General features: G+C 39.8%; 1 protein-coding gene across 2 annotated transcripts in view; it reads left to right on the top strand.

Moving 5' to 3' along the window:
- Positions 1–6: 6 nt before the first annotated feature.
- Slc9a2 (solute carrier family 9 member A2) overlaps positions 7–16,579 on the top strand; it is an 83,354-nt gene continuing 66,781 nt past the window's right edge. Inside the window, exon 1 of one of the 2 annotated variants that reach the window (XM_010631722.2) lies at positions 7–35. The gene's annotated coding sequence lies outside the window, so the exon portion shown is untranslated. Of the gene's footprint in view, positions 36–690; positions 774–16,579 lie in introns of those variants that run through there. The other variant, XM_010631733.3, reaches the window with a different exon arrangement.

Consider the following 16,579-nt stretch of genomic DNA (forward strand, 5'->3'; position numbering starts at 1 on the left):
GCTGTGGATCCTGCTGGCCTCCCTGGCCAAGATCGGTGAGTGGGGGCCGGGGACCCGGTGGGAGGACAGACGGCGGCTCCCGCGGGGTGTAGAAGGCCCCCAGAGGAGTTGGCTTCGTGCTTTGGTTCCTATGGGGATCCCGGCCCTGAGTGGCCCCACGGGACCCTTCCATCCTGACCTGCGATTCGCTCAGTTCTGCTGCGTAGACCGGCGAGTTTGACAGCTCTTGCCTGTTTGCCCAGGGAGGAAGTGGGCAGGCTGAAGCGGATCCGTGGTGCGCACAGGCACAGGAGCTAGCTGGTGCAGGGCTGATCTAGCCACCGCCTTGGATGCTGGGGACAGAGAACCCTGGGCAGCCGGTGACACCGACTCTGAGCCCTGGCTAAGGAAACACAAGGAAGGGGACCCGGGACCCTGCCTCTGCAGCAGCCACCTGAGAGCCACTTTCTCCCCCTTGGGGAGCGAGTCACTCTCCAGGAAGCATTTGCTTCAGGGTGACTGTGGCCAGAGGGGGCCATGCATATATTAACATAATTAGCCTCGGTCCCTCCATCTTAACTCCGCTTTGGAAAGCGGAGCTCCCAGAACGTCTTTTCCTCATTACCCTGCCACACCGGATCTTTGTTCTTTGATGTTATGATCAGGGTGTTTTATTGTTAACCTTATGCTTTAACAACTTCGAAGAAATCTTAAACTACATTAACTACCGTTAGATGCCTGCAAAAGGTTGATAGATGGAAAGAATGTGTGCTTCCTGTGTTTCACGCTTTGAGGTGAGCAGGTTATTCATAATGGGTGTGTGGGGGTGCACCAGTTACTGAACACCTGAAGTAATGGTGACAAGTTCAGCAAGCACCACAGGGCAGTGCAAGGAGGCACTGGATTTGCAAGGCTGCCTGAGGTCTGTTTAGCTAGGGGTGAGCGGGAGTAACCTTCCAGAGAGCGTGGACACAGACACAGTTGGAAGAGGTCTCAAAGTGGGTGGAGGGATGGTTGTGAGGGGTGAAGCCATGGGAGGTGAGCCTTAAACACACCTTTGATGTCAGCGTAAATTTATGAGGCTCTGTTGCTGACCACAGGGGCTGCATACTATTTGATGACTTGACAGGCTGTAATTGTCCAGCTCTGGCAGGGCTCTGCTCGCTGAGCATCGGTATAAGGGAGCCAGACAGCCCCATCCACCAGCTGGACTGATAAAATCCCAGCCTCTAGTGATACACTCAGACGACAATTCTGCACCTGGTCGTTGCGCTGTTCCTGCTTTGTGGGGTGCAAGTTTGAATGCTCTTGCTGCATGGAGGTGGGAGGGACCAAGTGGGGGTGATGCAGGGGTCCGCCTGTGCCCCTCGCTCTGTCTCAGCCTGCAGGCCCATCACTGTGGGGTTGCTCCTGTCCCCATCTGCAGTCTGGCCTTTTCTTCCTCTGTTCTCTGCTCCTGATTATTTTAATCGGATTAATTACACTAATGACAGTCGCTAGTCGGCACTTAAGTGCATTACCTGTAATTCTCACAGCCTCCATCCTGGGTGGGTACCAGGAGCCTGTTTGGCAGAGGAAGAAGCTGTGATGGGGGAGGTGACTCTGCTGGGGGTGGGGGAGCTGGAGTGCCTGTCTGGCGCAGGTGGCATCTCTGTGCCTGTTTTGTTGGGACAGCACTAGAGGCATAGGCACAAGCACCCTGCAGCACTGTCCGCCTGGGTAGCAGTGGTGTTGGTGGCATAGTGACAGTGGCACAGCAGTGACTGCTCTTTCTGACACTCAGCTTCCTTTTCTGAGGCCCTGAGCAGCCTCCTGTGTTTCTCTCCTCTTGTCTCTTCACTTTTCCAGTGTCCTTTTCCTGTGGGTGGTCTTTTAGTTCCTGCCATTCTGTGATATCCCATCCATCTTATTTGACCTCATCACTCTCCTTGTGTGGCACTGTGTCAAGAGGTGTTGGTGTGTGCACGCACACAAGCTCAAAGGTGTGGTATAGGCCTGTGGTAGTGGCTTATCCTGTGAGTGCTAAGTGAGTGCTTCTGGTCCACTATTTTATTATTTAACCCAGTTCCCATCCTCCCTATTCACCTGCCTTCCTCCAATTCCATACTTTTCTGGCCACTGTGTTATCTTTCCCTCTGGCATCGGGGCAGTGCAGAGAGATAACAACACAGATGTTTGTGTCTCCTGACTAGAGAGGGATCCCAGCAGCCAGGTGCAGACTGTTGTGTTGAGGCAATACATTTACTGGGAACAAAATGCAATCTTAATTCCAGAGAGCTGATGCTCGAGGCCTTTGCCATGTGTCTTCTTCTCTTACCTGAGCCCTCTCCTGACTCTTCAGCTGTGTTCCTGGAGGAGCCTGCAAAAGCCCAGAAATCCCCACACTTGTGTTCTGTGACCACCCTGGAGCCCTGAGCTCTCTGCTTGGTTTGGCCACCACTGTCCTGTGCTGAGGGACACTTTCACAGCTCATTAAACAGAAGTCCAGTCATTCAAGTTCTGCTTTAACTTTTGTACTGGTAAAACTTTTACTGAGGAGCAATCTACTTGTGTTACATTGCTCATGTTTGGGAAGGAGGAGGAGTTCAGCCGTGCAGAGGCACGTGACGCTACAAATGGCAGCTCACACAAAATGCTATGGTTTCTATTTAGGGCCCTTTTATGCTCTGCTCCTGAATTTACCTGCTCCAGAGAACATGGCAAAACATTAAACAAGGATGAACACATTACCCAAAGTGGATGTTCTTAATGACATACGTAGGGGTTTTAAATATCATCTGATGGCAACTTTGTAATAGTTTTCTAGACTGCCATACATTATAATCTTAGAAATATTAGAGTTAGAAGTGAAAATACATTTCTGGAAAAGTATTGAATATTCAGCTTTATAGCTATAGTATTATTTCACCTGGTTATCAGGTAATTCTTGAGTTGAAAAAAATGTAGTTGAGTACTTAGAAAATTTCCTAAAAGGATGACGATGATGGCAATGATATTGATGTATATGTGAAGTTGTTTAAGAAAACAAACATACAAAGGCACATAGTAAATTGAATGCACCTTTGAAAAGCTTTAAACGTGTTGACAAGAAATATTTCCTAGTTTGTTTCTTAAGTCCTTGGACATAGGAACTCCTATTATTCTTTCACTTTGACTATTTATATTTTGAGCAACCATTTATTTTCTTTTTGTAGTTATAAATACACACTTTGCCTGGTAAATCCTGTAGGCAGGGATGGAGTTCCAAGGCCTGGACTAGTAGGTAGCTAAAGAATTAAGAAGAGAAAGTGTCCTGGTGTTTTTGAAGACTGTCCGCTCTGATTTCTTTGCCCAGGAAGTGGGTCAGTGGGGTTTGTGTTGACCTGAATAAGTGCCACTGCGCACCCTACCTCTGCTCAGAGTTCAAAGATGGAGCCCTGGGCCCCTGCCCTGTCAAGGAGCACAGTTTGCTCCTCATTCTGAGCTTCCCCATGCATCCTCCCCAAGTCTTGGGGTCATGAGGGTCTGCTTGCCTCCCTTCCCAGCTCTCCCTGGTTATCCTGCCTTTGCATTTCTCTTACTCCTAAACTTGAGGTAAGGGTGCAGAATTTTCTACCTCCCTCCATCCTGCTGTTTGGAAATTAAACAACTTATGTTCTTACTATTTTAAGGGAAAAGCAGAAAGTAAATGGACCCATGAAGATATCTCCCCTGGATTCCAGGCTGGATTTGAAATATGAAACCAAGAGTTTAATGTCTGCCCAAATTACAGAGATTATGATTTCTGAAAACCCATACACTTGTGCTCTGTCTATTTCTTTACCCTGTTTGCCTTACCTGGAGCTGATTTTTCTTGAGCTCAAGGTCTTCGGTGTGGCTTCAGCCACATCTTCCATTGCACACATTGCCAGTGTCATGTGTTGCTCAGGACATGTGTGTTAGGTCCTACCAAAGTCAGAAGAAGAGACCTGATTCATTTCTCTCCCCAGGCCTCCATCCACTCTCCTTGGGCTGCACATATAGTTTCTGTTTCCTGGCTTAAGGGTAACTTCTTTAGCTTTTTGATTACTTTCTAAAGACCAACTCCTGGGTCTCTAGAATCTCCCACTATGTTCTCCCATTGAGGTGTTTTTGCACCTTTAAAAATAATAGAAGAAAATCATTTTTCAACTACTGGGAGCATTACTTTATACCAGCTTTAACAAAGACAGCAGTATTTATTATTAACAAATGATTGATTTCACACTGAGATTTTCATGTATCTTGAAACCTCAAAAATATATATAAAGAACTTTTTATATAAAATTATTCCTTCATTGAGTGGTGAACACCTATGATTCTAGGACTGGGAGATAGAGGCAAGAGGATGTCAAGTTCTAGCTCAGACTGGGCAACTCAGCAACTGAGTGAGGCTCTGTCTCAGAATTTAAAAGTCGGGGAGATGCTGGGAATGTAGCTGAGTTCAAAGGCCCTGAGTTCAAGCCTCAGTACTGCAAAACAAAAAATTCCTTTGAGGTTGTAAAAACTCACCTCTGAAACCAAGTGAATTCAATGGTTTTGCTATATGGATAGATTTTGATCAATGATTCAGTTATTTTCATTGTTTCTATTTGACTTACTTATGTCTTCATGGGTCAAGTTAGGTGAATTGCATTTTTCTAGAAAATCATTATCTCACTTGAAATTTTACATTTATTGAAAGAAAATTTTTATTACTTTAAAGATCTCCACGCTATTTGCCTTCATGTTCTCCTTTTATATTCCTAATACTTTTGTAATAATTTTACCTATTTTATACTCTGAAAATAATTCATTTTTATTTGGCTTCTGATTTATCAGCTTCTTCTACTACCTTTATTTACTTACTTCTACTTTCTTTGAGGTTATTTAGTTATTGTATTCAAAGTTTAGGATGGTATTGAATATACTTTTTTTTTCTAATGTCAACTCTTCCCTACAGGGTAATTACTCTTTGAAAAAACACTAATAGCTCAAAATATAATTGTATTATTTTTAGTAGTTTCCATAGTATTGAATATTGTATTTTATTAATCCTGAGGGTCAAGACTGATAGGCACTTATGCTAAAAGTACATAATTTTATTAAAAAGGACAATATTAGGTACAAGATCCCAGCAATGAATGTAACTGTACTGTATCCCTAAAATGTACCAATAAACTCAATTAAAGCTGAAAAAAAAAAAGGACAATATTACTTCAGTAGTTTACTTCATTCTGTAACTCCAGTAAGCCATTTTACCTTCATGAGTGTCTCCAAAATATGGGTAATTTTTGCAATCATTAAATTCAAATCCGTGTTATTCTGTACACTTACAACTAAGTAAAAAGGAAGAAATATTCATGATACTCAAAGTTTATGAAAATTAATGTTTATTGAAAACAATAATAAAATTTTAATAATAAAATAGCAATAAATAATAACAATAAATAAATGCAAGTGAATAATTAATAATAAAAATAATTATTATTATTATTTCAGCAAAGTGATGTAAAGGAAGTAACACTTGCCAGATAAATTGTCAAATATCATTTTTGCTATTAAATATTGAAATTTGGGTGTTTTGAGAGAGCTTAAGACAAGATATCAGAGATAAAGCTGGAAAGATAACTTATGGACAGGTCTCATCTCAGGGTGGTCAGCCACCAAATTAAAATGCATAAAATCAATTTGTTCTTCATGACATCACGAACTAAAACTAGATTATTAAAGGGAGCTCTTCTTAAAGATAACTTCTCATGATTCAAATGGGTATTTCCTGGAAGAGGAGCAATATAGAAATACATCTTTCTGTCTTATTTGAGTTATATTCCATAATTTTTATATGGGAAGCTTTCACTGTGTCCAAGTTTCAGTATTTCCAAATTTCTTGTGATTTTTTTTGGTATCTTAATAATTACATTTTACTTTTTAGTTAATAAATATATGGATAATTTGTTTATATTTTGTTGCAATTTGGCTGCATAGGTGTAATATTGATAGTACTGATTGGGATATTCTTTGTGGCCTCATATAGAGCCATTTTAAAACTATAATTTGTATATTAGCTTGGAAAATAATGTATCTGTATTGTATTGGGTGTAGGATTTCATACCTGTCTGCATGCATATATATGCAAACACACATACAAGCTGACTATTACATTTTAATCAATAAATATTATTTACTATTAATATTCATTATTAAAATGAATAGATTTAATAAATGTAATCATTATTAAATAGTAATTATTAAAGCTGTATTTTTAGTGTTCAAATCATTAATAGCACAGGCAGACAAAGTTCTAACCATGGTGTTAAAACTATTAACAGCATTATCAAGTTTTTGGCTGCTTTTTATCAGTTTTGAGTTACATAAAATCAACCTCTAAGCTTGTTTTGCTAGTTACTATTTATAGTTTTTTGAATTATTGCTTTATCTATTTTGATGCTATGCTATTAGGTACATACTAGTTCAATATTGTTGTATGTTCTGAGTAAGTTCTTTCCTGTGATTCAATGTCTATTGTATCATCATTGTTCAACATAAATATTGTGCACATATATTTTTCCTTATCTGTTTTTTTATGCCATCATTTCCAGATGTGTTTTTTTAATACCTTTACTATCACATCACTGGTATCATTTTCATGTAGATGTGTCTTATTAAGCTATATGTAAGTGGAATTCATATCTTTATAGTTTGAATTCTCTGTAGTTCAGAAAGAGCAATACAATTACTTTGCATTTTTTTGTGAACAATGATATATGTGGATTTACTTTGCTCTAAGTTTACTGTGATTTTTTAATGTCTTCATTTGTACTTTTTGCAATATTTTGACTTGGTTACTTTTTAAATTGATGGCTGTTCAATTTATTATGATTATCTGATTTATTAGAAGTGAGCACAGATTGTTTTTTCTCACTTCCCAGGTTCTCTCTCTCTCTCTCTCTCTCTCTCTCTCTTTCTTTCTTTCTTTCTTTCTAATATGTAGTCATGTAATTTCAGGTGGATAACTGAACTTTCTGTGCTCTATTGCTGTAGTGATAAAATAAAGATAACAGTATCAATGTCATAAGCTGTTTAGAGAAATTAGTTCATACCTTAAAGTATAAAAATAATTTCCTAGAATGTGGCAAAATGGCATTTACTATTTTTATTAGCCTCTTCTAATAACACTTGAAATTCCTAAATTTTTAATGCCTATTTCAAAATTCTAATTTTTTTCCTTTTAATTTAGAAATGTTTTGCATTTATCTTTCTGAGAATTAGTTTTTATCTTTGGCAGTGTTTATATGGATGGACTTCCAAACGTGATACTGGTTTTTCTTTATTTTTACATCTATCTCTTCCTTCCTTCTAGATATTTCCTTTTTAATTGAAGTGTATTCTTCAGTGGAGTCTTCAAGGAAAGCCTTAGGCTTCAGTCTTCTCTGAAAACATCTTTATTTCGATTATATTCTCAAATAAAAATATCACCAAGAACAGAGTTTGGAGGTACTGCCATTGGAAGTTAGGATTTCATTATTCTCTGCCCTCTTTTTGCTATGAGAAGTTATATTATTATGCTCATTGCCCATGGAATCAACTGTGCTATTTCTTCTGGTTTGGTTATTTATGATAATCTGTTGCTTCTCTGTGTGCCTGGGTGTGGATTTATTTTGTTTTCCTGAATTGAAACTTATTATATGCTTATGTTTCTTAACTGCTTTTTGTGTTTTTTGTCTTTTTTCTTTTCTTACTATTTCTTGATAATTTCTTTGGCTTTTCCCCCCAGCTTACCATATTACTTTTAGTATGCATCTAGTTTGTATCTTACTTACTCATTAGATTTTTAATCTTATATTTTCATGTAATCTTTAAGGTCAGTTCCATGCTGTTACATTTAATTATACTAACTTAATTACTACTGATTACTAGCTTTTACTCCTCTATTCATTTAAACTGTATTCATTCTATATCTTCTTTTAGATTATTCTCAGTTTTTTCCTAGTTTTTAGACTGTTCATTCTTAAACTTATCACAGCTATATCTTTCTATTTGGATATTTATGTCTGACAAGATAGTAGTTTTTATTGTGAGCTTCTCTTTGAGGGGTTTTATTTGGTTGAGACTATTTTACTTATATTATAAAATATTCTTACAAAATGGTTTTGAATGTTTTTATTTCTGGACCTAGAGTTTCAATGGTCCATTTTTAATCTTAGTTTCTTAGCTTGGCATAACTACATGAATCAAATACTATAAATATAAATCAGTAGGTGTAGTAAGCCTGGACCTTTATACTTCACAGGTGAATTCTTCCCTGGCCCAAAGCCCATGAAGTCTTGGCATGCTTCCTTTCCTTTTTTCCTGAGTATTGGTGTCTCCCCCACCCCATTTATTTATTTATTTATTTAGGATAAAATAGCTCTGTAAGACCAGGGAAATTTATGCAGGACTCTTTCCTATGCAAGTCAGATTTATTGTCTTAATGAGAGTTTAAACTGCCAGGTTCTAGCACATACATCTAGCTACATCTAGCTCCAGATCTGGAACTCCTCTAGCTGATAGGGGTTAGAGTCCAGCTGGAATCTTTCACTAGAATCTCTCTCATTACTACTGGATTTTTCCACATTTTCCTTTATTTTGAACTTGATCATTGGTTGCCTCTGTAATATTTTTGAATGATATATTTTAAAGAACAACATTCAAAATTTCTGGCTATATTGTGCTTACAGCCTATCGCAATGGCTTCCCTTTAATGTAAGACAAAAATAATTATACTTTCTTCACTTAAAAAAAAAGTTGTAGGATGAAGATTATGACAACACTTCCTTGATTTACCTTCTCCTTCTATATTTTTAAGCTCAGCTGTTGAGGAAGCATTGGACCTAAGTTTTGGAAATCATATTCCAGATGAGAAATAGAAGGGCCTTATTGTAATTACACTTCTGCCATTAACTTAGTCTTGGGATCCTGGCAAGACTTCCCCTACTCGATTCTCCCATTGAGTTAGTCAAAGTTGGGGTATGTACCTGCCCCATATGTTTAACATTTCTCTAAGGATGGTACCAGATTCTCTGTAGAGCAGGGAGTCCGAACTTTTGATGACAGAACTTTTAGTTCTATAGCAAAAGAAACTGAAGCCAAGACAAGTGGGTGTTTATTACATTAAAGTTTGCTTTAATGGGTGTGCTGACATTCTAAATGATACCTGCAGAATTACAGCTTACTCACTTCCAATTACGTCTCTTAAATGTAATGAATCATAATTGACATATTTCATGCAACAATCTGTCCATTGTTCATCACTATTCATGAGCTTTCTTCTTTTTTTAATTTTACTATTCATGAGCTTTCTAATGCAGATTTGTCAAGTACATCTTCTGTTTGAAGATGTACCACTTTTGTAATTACAGGTGGGAGGAGTAGGAAAGCTCTGCTGTGGCTGAGACAGGAATCATACTTACAGGTGAATTTCATGCTCTCTTGCTTTATGTTGGCCGACAAAGGCTCACATGGGAAAGACAGGAGAAAACGAAACCTACAATTACACTCACAAATTTCTGCTGGAAACGAGTTAGATTACACTCACCTACTCTGCATGGGGAAGCATGCCTAAGGAGATTAAAGGTTTTCTTGTCCATAGAAGGTTTCTTAGGAAGTCCTAGGGCAGCGACATAGCTTCCTTGTCGTATTTTCCTGACTGCCACTGTTCAATGGCTGCTCTCTGGATCCAGGTCTGTTTTCTAGGCATCCCCAGCCTGGGAGAGTGAGAAGAGCTAGTCAGTCAATGCTGGCTTTTTTGTAGCATTGGAGGGTGGAGATGGGTGAGCCTTTGCTACAGTTTCTCTAATGAAATAATAATAGCCAAACAAGAATGAAGCATTGTTCCCTGCCAGGCATTTGGGCCAAGTGCTTTATACTTGCTACCTTTCTCAATCTCCTAGAAGCTCCCAGGGGCACACATCACTCTCAACTCTCAACCCTCTATTAAAAAGCAGGTGGAGAAACAAGGTTTAGAGAACTTTGTTAACTTGTCCAAGGCACCACAGCTGCCAGGTGGAAGAAGGGGTCCCAGATGTTCTTTCTCAGGCTTCTGCGACTGATGCTGCCACACTGCCTGTCCTGGGAAGGGACACTGGGCTCTGCATGTGTGCATCCATCCAACAGCTGACTGAAAACTTCTACGAAGAATCTTCATTTGTGCATCTGCACATGCAGATGTGTTTCTGTGCCCTGTGTGATGCAGTGTAAGAGCTGTCTACATGGCATTTACATGGTAGATTCAGGTCAACCGCAGGTGATTTAGCATGCACAGGAGGAGGTGTGTTATTGCTATGCAGGTGCAACACCATCTCTGAGGGGCCTGGGTGAATGCAGGCTTTGGTGTCCCTGTGGTCCTGGAGATGGTGTCTAGGGATTCTGCAGTTCAGCTCTTCTGTACTTCCAACTGTGGGCTCCAGAGCACCTCTGGGTGCCTCCTCTTGCCCAGCCCTGGCCAGACCCCTGCTCTGGAGTCTCATGTGGGAGCCCTCTCCCCTCATGTGCACTAACTGGGATTGTCACAGCAAAGCCCTTGATGGTGAGAATTCCACCGCATCCTTCCCAGAGTCCCTGTGAGGTCCAACTGTGATCATCTGTGAAAGTGGATAGGGCCCCCAAGTCAGGGCTGGTGTGGCCTCACAGCACTGTGAGTTGGGTAGGGCTGAGCTAACCAAAAGGCAAGGTGGAGCAGGTGAGCAATACCAGAGCCAAAACATGAGTCTGGAACTTCTGAGACTTAATGTTGCCTTTCCTGTGACCTGGAGAATGCAGGATTTTAGTGATTATGAAATTCTGCCACTTTTTCTTATCTGCAGGTTAATTTTCCAAGTGCCTTGTGCTCAACCATGGTCTAAAAATATTACCATTTGTGTTGATTCTTTCAAGACAAATAGACCACAGTCAACTAACTTTTATAAAAGTATGCTATTGTAATTGTTCTATTTTATTATATGAGGTTATTAACCTCTTCCTCTGTCTAGTTTATGTTAAACTTTATTGTAAGTGTATATATGCAATGGCAAAACAGCTGATAGAGAGTCTGATCCTATGCATGGTCTCAGGCATCTGGGAGTGGGGTCTTGGAATGTATCCCCCTGTAGATAAGGGGAAATTTCTTGCTTCCTTTGTTGAAGCGTAACAGCATTATACTGGTGAAATCTGTTTTGTCCATTTGTTCCACAGAAGGCTGGTAGATTGTTTAGATGTTCTGGTCTCCTGCAGTTGGTGTTATGAATAGATTTCTTTCCAAATCATACATATTTCGGTTTCCATTGTTGCCTTAGTTAACACAAAAAACACCCTTTTACTTTGGCTGAGTGAGCCTGCAGTGGGAAAGGCAGAGTACACCCACTGTGCTGTCCAGGTTCCTCCTTGGAAATGGGAGTTTCAGCAGCCAGGCATGACAGGTGGAGGAGAAGAGAGTTGGGCAGTCAGGGGGCCCCACCTCTCAGGTGAGCCCTTCCTTGGCCTCTTCCAGACCTGTCCTGAAAAGCCCCAAGCTTCTGGGTCTCCTCGGTCTCCTTGGTACCATCAGTGTCAGTGTCACAGACACACCAGTTCATGCAAATTTAGTAAAAATGCATTTGACCAGCAGGTGCTTTTCAAGTATTCTTGGTGCATTTTTTTTTTCTTTTGGTGCTGTCAGGGGTTTGCTTTTTTAAAAACTCCCAATATACTTTTAAAGCTAAGTGCCACCTACAGTAGTGACTGCTTCTTTAAAACTATCAAAGAGCACTGCTCCTCTCTAGTGTCTTGAGGCCGAATCCTAAGGCTTCTGACTGCTTCCTTCAAACCCTGGGATGGAGAGGGAAGAGGTAGGTGAGAAAGGGTCCTCTTCTTATCTGATTGAAACTCTGGCCTTCAGGGTTGGGAGGGATGAGCTGTCTGTGTCATCAACCCAGGGCTGCTTTCCTGGGAGAACAGTTTCCTTCTTCAGGGGTCTCTTGGGAACTCAGGATGTTGGAGGAAATCAGAAAACACATGCCCTGCATGAATTCACTCCCAGCCAGTCTCTGTGTCCCATTGCCTGGGGTGACTTTCTACTGAGCCTTGGTCACCATCTGATGTGATTATTTATTTACTAGCAGGTGTCTCATTCTCCTCCTCATCCTGGAGGCTCAGGGAAGCAGGCCTGTGTCTTTTGTTTTTGCCCACTTACAATGTGCTTAATTAAAACCAATGCTATCTGTGTTCTTGCTAACACTGTCTGCTCTCAAGTGCTTCACGTATGAGACCTACCTTAATCCTCAAGAGTCTTTCTTCCTGTGAGTTTCTGTTATGGCTGACATCTACTCATTCAGGCCTCCCAGGCGAAGTCCACTCCTAATGTGAATGTGCTGCTAGAAGGATTGGGTTGATAAGATAGTTGCTTTATGTACAAACAATTTTGCTCCCTCTGCAATGATTTTTTAAAATTTTATTGAGTTTATTGGTACAATCTAGGTATACAATACAATTTCATTCATTATTGGGATCCTGTACCTTTACATGATAGGTCTTGATTCTCATTTTTTCCCGTTGTCCCTGCCCTCCCTTCACTCCCTCCTCCCTTCCCCATTTACAAATACTTTATTTCCATTTTTTCATTTTCTCATATTTTTTCCTCTCCCTTATTACCTTTCCCCCACCCTTCCCACTTTCCCTACACCTTTAGCCCTTTACTTCCTATTTCACATTATTAATTATCTCATTAAGATCTTGTGTACTAATATAGTTTTTCACACCAGAGAAACTATTTGGTATTTCAGTTAAAGAAATCTCTATATGAACATTAAAAATAGGGAATCCTAAAACAAAACTGAAAAGGAAAGTTAAAGAGAAAAGGCAATGACATAAAATTAAAATAATCCTTAATTCTGAAGACGAAAATGGTCCTTGAACATATTTAAGTTGCTTCTTGCTCTTGTAGTCTTATATTATTCTCTTTTTTTCAATTTTTAGAGAATACTTTATTAGTTTCTGTAATCAAACCCATGTAGATATGACCTTACATATTTAATACAGTGCATTACCCCTGTAGAAATGGGAACAAAACCCTAACATTTCTAGACCAATATGGCTGTTAATTTCTGTACAATGCCAACTCAACACAGTAAATTGAGATAACTTTTTCCAAAGTCGACAGCACAGTTAAAGTTTCCAAAAATTCCAATTATATATATATATATATATTTATATAAAAAGACCAATAATAGCAGTATGTTATGCATCAATAGCAGCAACAGCTTTTCCAGGTTCTGCAGTCAACTGAACAAAATTATAGACATTCAGCACACTCCATTAAAAAAAAACAAAAACAAAAAAAACAAAGAGAAGAATAATACCCAGAAAACAGCAAAGTTCTGTTGCTGTTGTGGTACCTGGCACCATTTTTTTTTATTAGCATCTTAATCATCATCTGGAGAGAGAACATTCTAGAGTAACATCATTAAAAATAGCTCTAATGAAGAACTGTCACTACTACATACCATAAAGCAGGTACAAGATATTTTACATTCACAGAGGTATGTTAGAGTACTGTCCTACATCTATATTACTAGAATCAGTTTTGGTTTGAAATTTACTTTGTCTGCAGAAAAGATTGCTACCCCTGCCTTTTTTCTGGGCTCCTGTCACATGGAGAATTGTTTTCCATCCTTTCACTTTCAGTCTATGGGCTTCGTTTTGTACTAGGTGTGTTTCTTGTATACAACATATTATTGGATTTTGCTTCTTATTCCATTATGCCAGTCTATTTCTCTTGATTGGTGAGTTGAGGCCATTGACATTGATGGTTATAACTGATATGTACTGACTTATTATTGTCCTCTTATGGCCTTTTGTTGATTCTTTTTACTTTTTCACCTTCTCCTTTTAGTTTCTTGCCTTGCCTATTTGATTTGCTCTGTTGGGCCTCATGGTGTTGTTAACTTCATTGTCTTTTTCAAGGATATTTTTTAGAATTGCTTGTAGTGCTGGTTTGGTATTCATGTAGTTTCTCAGATGTTCTTTGTCTTGGAAGTATCTTATTTCCCCATCCATTTTGAAAGAGAGTTTTGCAGGATACATCAGTCTAGGTTGGAGGTTGTTCTCTTTTAGTACTTGAAATATCTCACTCCAGGCTCTCCTTGCCCTAAGAGTTTGTGTTGAAAAGTCTGCTGTGATTCTGATGGGCATTCCTTTGCATGTGATTTGTTTCTTTTCTCTTACTGCTTGTAGTATTTTGTTGTTCTGTTGGGTTTCTGGGATCTTGATTATTATATGTCTAGGTGTAGATTTTTTTTTTTATTGTGGCTAGTTGGGGGTCCTATATGCCTTAGTTATCTGAATGTTAAATTCTTCCCCTCTGGGAAGTTTTCTGTCATTAATTCTGTGAACAGCTTTTTTAAGTCATTTGTATTTTCTCCTGCTACTTCATGGATTCCTATCAGTCTTATGTTATTCTTCTTTGCATCATCTAGGAGTTGCTGGATCGATTTCTCATGATCCCCTACTGTTTTTAAGAGACCTCTCTTTTCATGGTTACCGACTGCCATCTTAGCTTCTATATCTGAGATTCTATCTTCACATTCTTTTATTCTGTTGTGTACACTTTCAGTGGAGTGTTTAATCTCCTGGATATCTGTTTGAATCTGTTTTATGTATTCCATTTCTTTCCTATGTTGGGTGTTTGTTGTTTCCATTTCTTTCTTATTCTGGGTCTTCATGGCTTCTATTGTGGTGCTGACCTCATCTATTTTTTTGTCAGTTTCTGTTGTAGAGTCTCAAATCATATCTTTCATTTTGCTCACCATCTCTATGGTTATCTGGGAAATTATTTCTGTTTTGAATTTTTCTAGAGCCTGATTGATCTGTTTTGTTACTTCCTGTGCTTTGAGTTTAGGGTGTCCTGGTGGTTCACTATTGGCCTTTTCATCCTCATTTGTCCTACTGTTTGCCATTGGTGAACTGGAAGTTTGTCTTTGTGTCTTGCTTAAGTGTTTTCTCATTTTTATATTTGTTGTCCGGCTGTCCTTGGTTTAATCTCTGGGTTATCACCCAAATCTTCCTATTCCTGATATAGTTGTGCCCTAGCTTCTGGGTCTCTAATGACCCACAGACATTCTCATCTCCATAACATCAGAGAAAAGAGCTTATCGAATCAACCACAATCCTTTATCCCAACCAGCAACACAATATGATCAAGCACAACTTGGAAACTGACCACTTGTGGTAGTCACTAGTCTATCACCCTTAAACCATTTGAATTAAACTGAAATCAAGAAGTAGTCCAAAGCATGTCTACAGTGAACAAACTTTTCAATATAGTATATTTACCATTTAGGATGGGGGCTCAGACAGTGCGAAGACTCAAGACACCTGATCTCAGTTAGCTGATGGCTGAACCCCATGATGCAGACTGATCTTGGGCTGCAAGGCCCAGATTGAGTTCCCCAACCTTCTGAATTGTTGAACTCCACACCGTTCTACTACAGGGTTCCCATGCCCTTTCTTTAAAGATATTCAATGTTGGGAACTCAGAAAAATACCCTCTATGACCACCTATGCCTCTGCAGAGTGGTTCCAAAGACTGGCTTAATCAGGAAGTCTGAGAGTGCCGAGGGGGGCGTGTTCAGGGACGCACGGCTACCTTCCTGGTTCTGGAGCAATGGCGGCTTCCGGTGGTGGAAGGCTTGGCTATCCTTCCCTCCTGCAATGATTTTTTTTTTCTGGTGTTTTTGTTTGGGCTTGGTGTTTCAGTTTTGTTCTGTGAGCCCACTGAAATAGGGGAATACATGACCAAGCCTATCTCCAAACCAATGTATATAGTGGGCAAGATTCTGGTTCTCTATTTCCCCACCAAATGTGTTACTGGGGTTGCCTCTCACTTCACTGAAACTTAGTAATGGTGCAAACAGTGGCACAGAAAATTGTCCATCAGGATTTAAAATGTGCACCTCCTCTTCCTTCTGGAAGCTCTTTTAGCCTGTACATGGAGGCCAGAGGATGAGACTGTGCAATCTGCCACGTTGGTAGTAAGAAATTAGGGAGGCAGCACAGTCAGTGAAAGGATATGATTCTAGGCAGCTTAGAAAATAGTGTAATTTGCAAAATAGTGTAGTTTCTTAGTTTAGCTCGGGCCACCAGTGGGTAAGCAGGTCACCTGGCTGTAAATGACTGGTGCCCACAGCTGGGTTTTAGCAACCACTTAATTGAAAAATGATACCAGGTAGCAATTACTGGCAATTGTGGGCTCCTTCACCACACTTTCATGTATTTATTTTAAGCAAGTGGTAAATTTGTTGAGCAATCAGGCTTCTGAACCCAAACTAGAAAATGAAACTCCCACCCAAGATACATGGGTGGGTGAGGTGGAATCCCTGGAAAAACATGTACCACTTAATGGCAGCAGTGTACCAACAACAAAACCAAAGTTGGCATAAATCATTTACCAACACATGGCCTGAGAGAGTGAGGAACCCTAGGATTTAGCACCCAGCCCAGGGCAATAGATTAACAATTGCTTTCAACTGTTGGCCTGCACAGAGGGTTTAGGCTCTAGGTTACAGTACACCAGCATCCTCCTTACCACCTGCAGCAGCTTTTCTCTGGCTTAACTGCAAAGGATCTGTGCACA

The sequence above is a fragment of the Fukomys damarensis genome, unplaced genomic scaffold (assembly GCF_012274545.1).
Source record: "Fukomys damarensis isolate Sample0158 unplaced genomic scaffold, DMR_v1.0_HiC HiC_scaffold_9, whole genome shotgun sequence".
Taxonomy (NCBI): Eukaryota; Metazoa; Chordata; class Mammalia; order Rodentia; family Bathyergidae; genus Fukomys; species Fukomys damarensis.